Below are 13,264 nucleotides of genomic sequence, written 5' to 3' on the forward strand. Positions count from 1 at the left end.
GGAGTGTGGACACAGCCTGGTTATAGGAGTCATCAAGCTTATACACCATGTACAATAGTATATACCATCGCCTCCCTTACTATAGCTTCATTCCATATACACGGCACTATAAGCTCACATACTAAGCATACGTCACTATACAGTGGGGATCAAAAGTTTGTGCACCCCAGATAAAAAGTTGTATTAATGTGCATAAAGAAGCCAAGGAAAGATGGAAAAATCTCCAAACGGCATCAAATTACAGATTAGACATTCTTATAATATGTCACCAAAAGTTACATTTTATTTCCATCATTTACACTTTCATAATAACAGAAAACAAAAAAAATGGCATCTGCCAAAGTTTGTGCCCCCTGCAGAGTTAATATCTTGTACTGCCCCCTTTGGTAAGTATCACAGCTTGTAAACGCTTTTTGTAGCAGCCAAGAGTCTTTCAGTTCTTGTTTGAGGTATCTTTGCCCATTCTTCCTTACAAAAGTCTTCCAGTTCTTTGAGATTTCTGGGCTGTCTGTCACGCACTGCTCTTTTAAGGTCTATCCATAGATTTTCAATGATGTTGAGGTCAGGAGATTGTGAAGGCCATGGTAAAACCTTCAGTTTACGCCTCTTGATGTAATCCCCCGTGGATTTCGAGGTGAGTTTAGGATCATTATCCATTTGTAGAAGCCATCCTCTCTTTAACTTCAGCTTTTTCACAGATGGCATCAAGTTAGCATCCAAAATTTGCTGACATTTTATTGAATCCATTTTTACCATCTACTCGTGAGATGTTTCCTGTGCCACTGGCTGCAATACAACCCCAAAGCATGATTGATCCACCCCCATGCAAGACAGAGGTTCTTTTCATTAAATTCTTCTCCAAACGTACCTTTGCTCATTCAATGAGCAATTTTAACCTCAAAGTTCAATTTTAACCTCATTGGTCCACAGAACTTGTTTCCAAAATGCATCAGGCTTGTCTATATGTTCATTTGCAAAGTTCAAACACTGATTTTTGTGGTGAGGACGTAGAAGAGGTTTTCTTCTGATGACTCTTCCATGAAGACCATATTTGTACAAGTATCTCTTTATAGTGGATTTGAATTGTTTTTCTCACAATCCTGCGAGCTGTTCTGTCTGATATTTTTCTTGGTCTTCCAGATCTTTCTTTAACTTCCACTGTTCCTGATGACTGCCCTTTCTTAATTACATTCCGAACAGAGGATAATGACATCTGAAAACGTTTTGCTATCTTCTTATAGCCTTCTCCAGCTTTGTGAGCGTCAACTATTTTCAGTTTCAGATTTCTAGACAACTGCTTAGAAGAGCCCATGGTGCTGATTGTTGGGGCAAGGTCAGATGAGTCTGGGCATTTAAAACCTTTGAGAGTGACATCACCTGGTCTCACAGATGATGATTGAGAACAATCCATGACACTGGCAGGTCTCAGCTTTGCAAAGGGGTCGGTGCATGCTATAAACTCTGCAGGGTGCCCAAACTTTTGCAGACGCCATTTGTTTGTTTTCTGTTATCTTAAAAGTGTAAATGATGGAAATAAAATCTAATTTGTAGACATTTTATAAGAATGTCTAATCTGTAATTTGATGCCTTTTGGAGATTTTTCCATCTTTCCTTGGCTTCTTTATGCACATTAAAGGGGTAGTCCAGTGGTGAAAAACGTATCCCCTATCCTAAGGATAGGGGATAACTGTGATTGCGGGGGGGGGGGGGGGGATCCGACCACTGGTGCCCCCTGCGATCTCTCTGTACGGGGGTTTGGCTCTCCGGCCAGATAGCTCTCAATACATCTCTATGGCAGAGCCGGAGATTGCCGAAGGCAGCGCTTCAGCTCTGCCATAGAGTTGTATTGAGGGGGTGTGTCTGCCACCGCTTCGTGCGGAGGTCGACATACCCCCTTCCCGCGGGCTGTCGGGGCTCCGTACAGGAGATCGCAGGAGGCTCCAGCAGTCGGACCCCCGTAATCTCAAACTTATCCCCTATCCTAAGTATAGGGGATAAGTTGTTCACCACTGGACTACTCCTTTAATATAAATTTTTTACTTGGGGTGCCCAACATTTTGATCCCCACTGTAGGAGGCGACACAATGCATACGCTTCTCTAATCGGTACCATGTACACTTTACCAGATGACATGTAGGTGAAGTACACAATATCATCTTTAATGTATGTATAGATTGCGTCATACAGGTGTAATGTATGCGTTCCTATCATGTGTATCCAGGGTAGATGTCGTTATCATGTAATTATTTTATATAGCAAGCACCGGACAGGTGGAACAGATACGTTTCATAGGTTGCTGCGTTTTAGGCTGAAGTCATTACTACGGTTATGTTTCCTCAGGTATTCAGTCTTGTCATGTTTTCTTAGGCCATCACGATTAGAGATGAGTGAAGTTACAGTGATTTGATTAGTCACAAACCTCACGGCTCAGCGGTTGATGACTTTATCCTGTATAAATTAGTTCAGCTTTCAGGTTCTCCGGTGGCTGGAAAAGATGGATACAGTCCTACGAGAGTCTCCAGCCACCGGAAAGATGAACTAATTTATGCAGGATAAAGTCAACAACCGCCGAGCCGAGAAGTTCATGCAGAATCAAATTACTAACTTCACTCATCTGTAGTCACGATATTAGTACTGTCACGTTTCCTGCACCCTGGTCTGGTGGGATCTGCTAGGGTTAGGGTCGGCCATGTTTTTTCAGGTTGCTATGGTAGTATATCCGCTATTTTTCTTCATGTACTCAGGTTGTGTCTCAGTAAATTTTGCACGCTTTAGGTCTGTCACGCCTTTCAAGCTGTCGCCATAGTCCGTTCGGTTCACTGCTCATTATCAGGTAATGTCTTTTAGCTGTCGCAAGAGCTGTTATATGTTCCAAATGCACACGCTTCGGATGGATAGAGTTGTCACTATATGACTGCTGTAAATAAGCACGTTACACGATATCTAGGCAACCTATCATGACTAAGCGTATGATACTTACAAAGTCCTGTGATGACTACAGGCACGATTGTTACGCAAGACCTGTCACGTCTACAGGCACGATGGTTACGCAAGACCTCTCACGTCTACAGGCATGATGGTTACGCAAGACCTGTCGCGACTACAGGCACGATGGTTACGCAAGACCTGTCACTAATACAGGCACGATAAATACGGTAGACCTGCCTTGACTACAAGCAGGATGATTACGCAATGTCCTGTCACAACTACGGGCAAAATTGTTATGTCTTGTCACGACTTCAGGCATGATTGTTGTGTAAGGCTTGTCGCATTTGTGGGCACAATGGTTTTACAAGTTATGTCAGGTCTACGGCTGCCATTGGTCATGTTAGCATAGTTAAAGGGGTACTCCGATGAAAACCTTTTTTCTTTTAAATCAACTGGTGGCAGAAAGTTAAACATATTTGTAAATTACTTAATCCTTCCTGTACTTATTAGCTGCTGAATACTACAGAGGAAATTCTTTTCTTTTTGGAATGCTCTCTGATGACATCACGAGCAGAGTTCTCTCTGCTGACGTTATTATAATAATAATACTTTTATTGTTGTCCTTAGTGGGATTTGAACCCAAGTCCCCAGCACTGCAAGGCAGCAGTGCTACCCACTGAGCCACCATGATGCCCTTAGTAATTTACAAATATGTTTAAATTTCTGGCACCAGTTGATTTAAAAGAAAAAAAGGTTTTCACCGGAGTACCCCTTTAAGTATTCTGGTATACAGGCTAGATGGCTTCACAGGATTTGAGTAGTGTAAGAATTCTTTCCTCCAGGATACACTCAACCAATTCATCTCAGTATTTATGTTTCATTCTGTCACTCATCAAATTAGGGTATGTCAAGATTGCACCGGGTGATCATGGAAGCCTTTATGTTACCTACCTACTCAATTGTATTTTGCCACTTAGATTTCAGGTTACTGAGGTGCTGAAGTCATCTACTTCTAGAGAAGGTATACGGATCATCTTGGTTCAACATTATGTCATAAGGAATGTAAGGACCAGGTATATGTAAGTAGCTTGTTGTTTAGGTAGGTTGTGTGTGAGCTCTGGGTACACACAATAAACCACGATTACCCCCTTTCTAGGTCCTCAGTCAGGTTATTGCATTTACTCTTTGTACTATATAGATATAGGTGGTCGGCACTTCTGCGATGGTGGTGGTGCGCGAGGCAAAGATACTGTATATATATACAAAGAGGGCCCAGCACTCACCAAGATAGATGCAAGAACATGAAGTTTATTCACATAAGTGGACAGAACGCGTTTCGGTGGGATAGCCAGGGAGCGCTAATTCAGCATGGGGCAGCATGCTGATAGTGGATAAGCGCTCGTACCAGGGGGTACCTGGTACCAGTTGGGGTTGTGAGCTGTTATACGAAAGCTGCTGCACTCCGACCGGGTCTGGGCTCTTATGCAAGAGCCAGTGGAGAGATGGGATAGGTAGCTACAGAAAAAAGGCCGTTTTTTAATGGAGGCGCTGCTGTATGTGTACGAAAGGACGGAGAGACTCAAGCCAGCACAGGTAAAACTTATTTAGCAAAAAGGAGCTGACAACGCGTTTCGGCACACTTCAGGTGCCTTCCTCAGGTCCAAAAGGTAAAATCGAGGATATAATAAAGAGACAGGGTAGAGAATAGAGGTACAATGGATATACAGTGTGGGGCAAGACAAATGTGTACGTGATCTAAAGCAGGTTAGTTAGAAGTAAATTAGAGAGTACAAGGAATGTGTATCTGTATTTTATTACTTTTATACATATTTTAAAGTAATAAAATACAGCTACAAATGCCTTGTACTCTCTAATTTACTTCTAACTAACCTGCTTTAGATCACGTACACATTTGTCTTACCCCACACTGTACATCCATTGTACCTCTATTCTCTACCCTGTCTCTTTATTATATCCTCGATTTTACCATCTTTCAGTATTGTACTCTTTGGACCTGAGGAAGGCACCTGAAGTGTGCTGAAACGCGTTGTCCGCTCCTTTTTGCAAAATAAACAAGTTTTACCTGTGCTGGCTTGAGTCTCTCCGTCCTTTCGTACACATACAGCAGCGCCTCCATTAAAAACCGGCCTTTTTTCTATAGCTACCAGCTGCCTATCCCGTAGTCCTGATCTGGACACCCCAACAAGTTTACCCTGTTGGCAGATGAGGGGGATGCTATTTCAGAGCTAGCAGGACTCTGCCTCTGACCACCAGGGGGGTGTCTGCTCCAGTAAGGAGGGAGGAGTACAGGGCAGGCCAGACAGGTACTAATGGGGGGGACTCCATTATTCGGGGGACAGACAGGGCGATCTGTCACAAAGACCGGGATCACCGAACAGTGTGTTGTCTGCCTGGCGCACGAGTTCGGCACATCGCGGATCGGGTTGACAGGTTGCTGGGCGGGGCTGGAGAGGACCCAGCAGTCATGGTACATATTGGCATCAATGACAAAGTAAGAGGTAGGTGGAGTGTCCTAAAAAATGATTTCAGGGATTTAGGCCGCAAGCTTAAGGCAAGAACCTCCAAGGTAGTATTATCTGAAATATTCCCTGTACCACGAGCCGCACCAGAGAGGCAGCGGGAGATCAGGGACCTGTACCACAAGCCGCACCAGAGAGGCAGCGGGAGATCAGGGACCTGTACCACAAGCCGCACCAGAGAGGCAGCGGGAGATCAGGGACCTGTACCACGAGCCGCACCAGAGAGGCAGCGGGAGATCAGGGACCTGTACCACGAGCCGCACCAGAGAGGCAGCGGGAGATCAGGGACCTGTACCACGAGCCGCACCAGAGAGGCAGCGGGAGATCAGGGACCTGTACCACGAGCCACACCAGAGAGGCAGCGGGAGATCAGGGACCTGTACCACGAGCCACACCAGAGAGGCACCGGGAGATCAGGGACCTGTACCACGAGCCGCACCAGAGAGGCAGCGGGAGATCAGGGACCTGTACCACGAGCCGCACCAGAGAGGCAGCGGGAGATCAGGGACCTGTACCACGAGCCGCACCAGAGAGGCAGCGGGAGATCAGGGACCTGTACCACGAGCCTCACCAGAGAGGCAGCGGGAGATCAGGGACCTGTACCACGAGCCTCACCAGAGAGGCAGCGGGAGATCAGGGACCTGTACCACGAGCCGCACCAGAGAGGCAGCGGGAGATCAGGGACCTGTACCACGAGCCGCACCAGAGAGGCAGCGGGAGATCAGGGACCTGTACCACGAGCCGCACCAGAGAGGCAGCGGGAGATCAGGGAGGTAACAAGGGGCTCATAAGATGGTGGAGGAGGGAAGGGTTTGGGTTCATGGAGAACTGGGCCGACTTCTCTGTCAGATACCGGCTCTACCGTAGGGACGGGCAGCACCTCAAAAGGGGAGGGTGGAGGAGTGTTTAAACTAGGGACTGGGGGGAGGGAACCTACAACATAGAGGGGGAATATAGTGTAGATAGAGAGAGGGGGGACTTATTAATGTACCTGGGGGTGGAGCGGTGGAGGGGTTAGAATAGTTAATAGGGATAGGAGCGGGGGAGGGGATAGGCTTCATACACATTATGACTAATACCAGACGTCTGACCAATAAACTGAGGCCCTGCAGCGGTTATGTCTGGGTAGGATTATGACATCGCGGTATAACAGAAACTTGGTTGGGCGGTAACATACAGGGTTATAGTCAGGAAGGATCGGACAAAACGGAAAGGGGTAGGAGTCCAGTGTGAAGGCCGCACTGCGGGAGGATATACAGGAGGAGACAATAATGTGGAGGCCGCACTGCGGGAGCATATACAGGAGAAGAGGATAATGTGGAGGCCGCACTGGGGGAGGATATACAGGAGGAGAGGATAATGTGGAGGCCGCACTGCGGGAGGATATACAGGAGGAGAGGATAATGTGGAGGCCGCACTGCGGGAGGATATACGGGAGGAGACGATAATGTGGAGGCCGCACTGCGGGAGGATATACAGGAGGAGACGATAATGTGGAGGCCGCACTGCGGGAGGATATACAGGAGGAGACGATAATGTGGAGGCCGCACTGCGGGAGGATATACAGGAGGAGACGATAATGTGGAGGCCGCACTGCGGGAGGATATACAGGAGGAGACGATAATGTGGAGACCGCACTGCGGGAGGATATACAGGAGGAGACGATAATGTGGAGACCGCACTGCGGGAGGATATACAGGAGGAGACCGCACTGCGGGAGGATATACAGGAGGAGACGATAATGTGGAGGCCGCACTGCGGGAGGATATACAGGAGGAGACGATAATGTGGAGGCCGCACTGCGGGAGGATATACAGGAGGAGAGGATAATGTGGAGGCCGCACTGCGGGAGGATATACAGGAGGAGACGATAATGTAGAGGCCGCACTGCGGGAGGATATACAGGAGGAGACGATAATGTGGAGGCCGCACTGCGGGAGGATATACGGGAGGAGACGATAATGTGGAGGCCGCACTGCGGGAGGATATACAGGAGGAGACGATAATGTGGAGGCCGCACTGCGGGAGGATATACAGGAGGAGAGGATAATGTGGAGTCCGCACTGCGGGAGGATATACAGGAGGAGAGGATAATGTGGAGTCCGCACTGCGGGAGGATATACAGGAGGAGAGGATAATGTGGAGTCCGCACTGCGGGAGGATATACAGGAGGAGACGATAATGTGGAGGCCGCACTGCGGGAGGATATACAGGAGGAGACGATAATGTGGAGGCCGCACTGCGGGAGGATATACAGGAGGAGACGATAATGTGGAGGCCGCACTGCGGGAGGATATACAGGAGGAGACGATAATGTGGAGGCCGCACTGCGGGAGGATATATGGGAGGAGACGATAATGTGGAGGCCGCACTGCGGGAGGATATACAGGAGGAGACGATAATGTGGAGGCCGCACTGCGGGAGGATATACAGGAGGAGAGGATAATGTGGAGGCCGCACTGCGGGAGGATATACGGGAGGAGACGATAATGTGGAGGCTGCACTGCGGGAGGATATACAGGAGGAGAGGATAATGTGGAGGCCGCACTGCGGGAGGATATACAGGAGGAGACGATAATGTGGAGGCTGCACTGCGGGAGGATATACAGGAGGAGAGGATAATGTGGAGGCCGCACTGCGGGAGGATATACAGGAGGAGAGGATAATGTGGAGGCCGCACTGCAGGAGGATATACAGGAGGAGAGGATAATGTGGAGGCCGCACTGCGGGAGGAGACGATAATGTGGAGGCCGCACTGCGGGAGGAGACGATAATGTGGAGGCCGCACTGCGGGAGGAGACGATAATGTGGAGGCCGCACTGCGGGAGGATATACAGGAGGAGACGATAATGTGGAGGCCGCACTGCGGGAGGATATACAGGAGGAGATGATAATGTGGAGGCCGCACTGCGGGAGGATATACAGGAGGAGAGGATAATGTGGAGGCCGCACTGCGGGAGGATATACGGGAGGAGATGATAATGTGGAGGCCGCACTGCGGGAGGATATACAGGAGGAGAGGATAATGTGGAGGCCGCACTGCGGGAGAATATACAGGAGGAGACGATAATGTGGAGGCCGCACTGCGGGAGGATATACAGGAGGAGACGATAATGTGGAGGCCGCACTGCGGGAGGATATACAGGAGGAGACGATAATGTGGAGGCCGCACTGCGGGAGGATATACAGGAGGAGACGATAATGTGGAGTCATTATGGGGAGAAATATTTGGAGATAATAATAATAAATCCTGATCGGGTTATAACCTATAAACCTCCAAACATAATGGAAGAGACAGAAGATCAATTACTGAGGAAATAATCATCAGAACGAGGAGATAATAATGGGGACCAGAGGGGGCGCCCTACTAGACATAATATTATCAGACCTGACCAGAGGGGGCGTCCTACTAGACTTAATATTATCAGACCTGACCAGAGGGGGCGCCCTACTAGACTTAATATTATCAGACCTGACCAGAGGGGGCGCCCTACTAGACTTAATATTACCCAACAGACCTGACCAGAGGGGGCGCCCTACTAGACTTAATATTACCCAACAGACCTGACCAGAGGGGGCGTCCTACTAGATTTAATATTACCCAACAGACCTGACCAGAGGGGGCGTCCTACTAGACTTAATATTACCCAACAGACCTGACCAGAGGGGGCGCCCTACTAGACTTAATATTACCCAACAGACCTGACCAGAGGGGGCGTCCTACTAGCCTTAATATTATCAGACCTGACCAGAGGGGGCGTCCTACTAGCCTTAATATTATCAGACCTGACCAGAGGGGGCGTCCTACTAGCCTTAATATTATCAGACCTGACCAGAGGGGGCACCCTACTAGCCTTAATATTATCAGACCTGACCAGAGGGGGCGCCCTACTAGCCTTAATATTATCAGACCTGACCAGAGGGGGCGCCCTACTAGACATAATATTATCAGACCTGACCAGAGGGGGCGCCCTACTAGACTTAATATTATCAGACCTGACCAGAGGGGGCGCCCTACTAGACTTAATATTATCCAACAGACCTGACCAGAGGGGGCGCCCTACTAGATTTAATATTACCCAACAGACCTGACCAGAGGGGGCGCCCTACTAGACTTAATATTATCAGACCTGACCAGAGGGGGCGCCCTACTAGACTTAATTTTATCAGACCTGACCAGAGGGGGCGCCCTACTAGACTTAATATTATCCAACAGACCTGACCAGAGGGGACGCCCTACTAGACTTAATATTACCCAACAGACCTGACCAGAGGGGGCGTCCTACTAGACTTATTATTATCAGACCTGACCAGAGGGGGCGTCCTACTAGCCTTATTATTATCAGACCTGACCAGAGGGGGCGTCCTACTAGCCTTAATATTATCAGACCTGACCAGAGGGGGCGTCCTACTAGCCTTAATATTATCAGACCTGACCAGAGGGGGCACCCTACTAGCCTTAATATTATCAGACCTGACCAGAGGGGGCACCCTACTAGCCTTAATATTATCAGACCTGACCAGAGGGGGCGTCCTACTAGACTTAATATTACCCAACAGACCTGACCAGAGGGGGCGCCCTACTAGATTTAATATTACCCAACAGACCTGACCAGAGGGGACGCCCTACTAGACTTAATATTATCAGACCTGACCAGAGGGGGCGCCCTACTAGACTTAATATTACCCAACAGACCTGACCAGAGGGGGCGCCCTACTAGATTTAATATTACCCAACAGACCTGACCAGAGGGGACGCCCTACTAGACTTAATATTATCCAACAGACCTGACCAGAGGGGGCGCCCTACTAGACTTAATATTACCAGACCTGACCAGAGGGGGCGCCCTACTAGACTTAATATTACCCAACAGACCTGACCAGAGGGGGCGCCCTACTAGACTTAATATTAACCAACAGACCTGACCAGAGGGGGCGCCCTACTAGACTTAATATTAACCCCTGACAGAGTAACTAATGTGCAGGTATTTGGACACCTGGGAAATAGTGACCATAATATAATCCATTATAACTTGTTCTTCAATAAGGGAATCTCTCGAGGGGCCACAAAAACAATGAACTTCAGGAAGGAAAAGTCAGATCGACTCAGAGATAATAACAATATAAAATGGGATAATGTCCTCAAAAACAACAATACTGACACTAAATGGGAAACTTATAAAAATATCCTAAATTCTCACTGTAAGATGTATAAACCTTATGGGAATAAAAACCAATATGGAAGAATAAAAAAGGGGCAATAAATGACAAAAATAAAAAGGATTTAAACTACTAATACAGGACGGCAGTGAGGAAGCATTAAAAGCTATAGAGAAAAATGTAAAATATGTAAAAAACAGATAAAATCCGGAAAAATAGAGACAAAAAAAAAAAAAAAAAACAACATTGCCAACTAAATAAATAGCAAAAAGATCAAAAATGAAAGTGTTGGCCCTTTAAAATAAAAAACGATAAAGAAAAAATTATAAATGGGGATCAGGAAAAAGCAAATAGATTAAAGGGGTAGTCCAGTGGTGAAAAACTTACCCCTTTCCTAAGGATAGGGGATAAGTTTGAGATTGCGGAGGGTCCGACCGCTGGGGCACCCTGCGATCTCTCTGTACGGGGGCCAGGCTCTCCGGCCAGATAGCAGGTGTCGACCACCGCACGAAGCGGTGACACGCCCCCTCAATGCATCGCTATGGCAGAGCCGGAGATTGTCGAAGGCAGCGCTCCGGCTCCGCCATCGAGTTGTATTGAGGGGGCGGGTCGGCCGCCGCTTCATGCGGTGATCGACACGCCCCCTTCCCGCAGGCTGTCGGGGCCCCATACAGGAGATTGCGGGGGGCTCGGACCCCCAGCGATCTGCAACTTATCCCCTATTTGCTAGGATAGGGGATAAGTTGTTCACCACTGGACTACTCCTTTAAACAAATTCTGCCAAACTGTATTCACCGAGGAAAATGAAATGCCAGGTGAAATACAGCGAGATTAGGTAAACTCCCTAGTACAGGTCACCTGTCTAACCCAGGAAGAAGTACAGGTCACCTGTCTAACCCAGGAAGAAGTACAGTGCCGCCTACAAAAAATTAAAAATAGACAAATCCCCAGGTCCAGATGGCATTCACCCCCATGTTCTAAAGGAATTAAGTAATGTAATAGACAGACCCGACCCCTATTTTTAATATTCCAGAACTCTATAGTAACAGGGACTGTTCCCCTGGACTGGCACATGGCAAATGTGGTACCAATATTTAAAAAGGGATCAAAAAGGTGACCACGGGAATTATAGACCTGTTAGTTTTAACCTCTGTTGTATGTAAATTGTTTGAGGGTTTTCTAGAGATGCTATTCTGGAGTATCATATGACATGGCTTTATGAGGGATCGGTCCTGTCACCTTAATCAGCTTTTATGAGGAGGTGAGCTCCAGACTAGACCAGGGGCAATCGCTGGATGTCGTATATCTGGATTTTTCCAAAGCATTTGATACGGTGCCACATAAAAGGTTGGTGCATAAAATGAGAAGGTTGGGGCTGGGGGAGAATGTGTGTAAGTGGGTAAGTTACTGGCTCAGCGATAGGAAACAGAGGGTGGTTATTAATGGTACTTATTCTGATTGGGTGACTGTTACTAGTGGGGACCACAGGGGTCAGTATTGGGTCCTGTTCTATTTAATATTCATTAATGACCTTGTAGAGGGGTTGAATAGTAAAGTAGCAATCTTTGCAGATGATACTAAACACTATAGAGGACAGTCCACTGTGTATAGTAGATAACACAATAGAGGACAGTGCACTATTACAAATGGATCTGGATAGGTTGGATGTTTGGGTAGGGAAGTGGCAGATGAGGTAACACTGATAAATGTAAGGTAATGCACATGGGGAGGAAAAATCCGGGCTGGGAATATGTATTAAATGGGAGAACACTTGGGATGACTGACATGGAAAAGGACTTGGGAGTCTTAGTTAATAGTAAATTTAGCTGTAGTGACCAGTGTCGGGCAGCTGCTGCAAAGGCAAATAAAATCATGGGGGGCATCAATAGGGGCATAGATGCCCACGACAAGGAAATAATTCTACTGCTGTACAAATCACTAGTCAGACCACACATAGAATACTGTGTCCAGTACTGGTCAGGCCACACATAGAATACTGTGTACAGTACTGGTCAGACCACACATAGAATACTGTGTCCAGTACTGGTCAGACCACACATAGAATACTGTGTACAGTACTGGTCAGACCACACATAGAATACTGTGTACAGTACTGGTCAGACCACACATAGAATACTGTGTACAGTACTGGTCAGACCACACATGGAATACTGTGTACAATACTGGTCAGACCACACATAGAATACTGTGTACAGTACCGGTCAGACGACACATAGAATACTGTGTACAGTACTGGTCAGACCACACATAGAATACTGTGTACAGTACTGGTCAGACTACACATGGAATACTGTATACAGTACTGGTCAGACCACACATAGAATACTGTGTACAGTACTGGTCAGACCACACATGGAATACTGTGTACAGTACTGGTCAGACCACACATAGAATACTGTGTACAGTACCGGTCAGACGACACATAGAATACTGTGTACAGTACTGGTCAGACCACACATAGAATACTGTGTACAGTACTGGTCAGACCACACATAGAATACTGTGTACAGTACTGGTCAGACTACACATGGAATACTGTATACAGTACTGGTCAGACCACACATGGAATACTGTGTACAATACTGGTCAGACCACACATAGAATACTGTGTACAA

At 47.3% G+C, this 13,264-nt stretch overlaps 1 protein-coding gene across 2 annotated transcripts in view; it reads right to left on the reverse strand.

Annotated features, from left to right (window-relative positions):
- LOC130342152 (TBC1 domain family member 20-like) overlaps positions 1-13,264 on the reverse strand; it is a 70,038-nt gene that overhangs the window by 30,053 nt on the left and 26,721 nt on the right. The window lies entirely within an intron of this gene.

This window comes from Hyla sarda, unplaced genomic scaffold (assembly GCF_029499605.1).
Source record: "Hyla sarda isolate aHylSar1 unplaced genomic scaffold, aHylSar1.hap1 scaffold_638, whole genome shotgun sequence".
Classification (NCBI taxonomy): Eukaryota; Metazoa; Chordata; class Amphibia; order Anura; family Hylidae; genus Hyla; species Hyla sarda.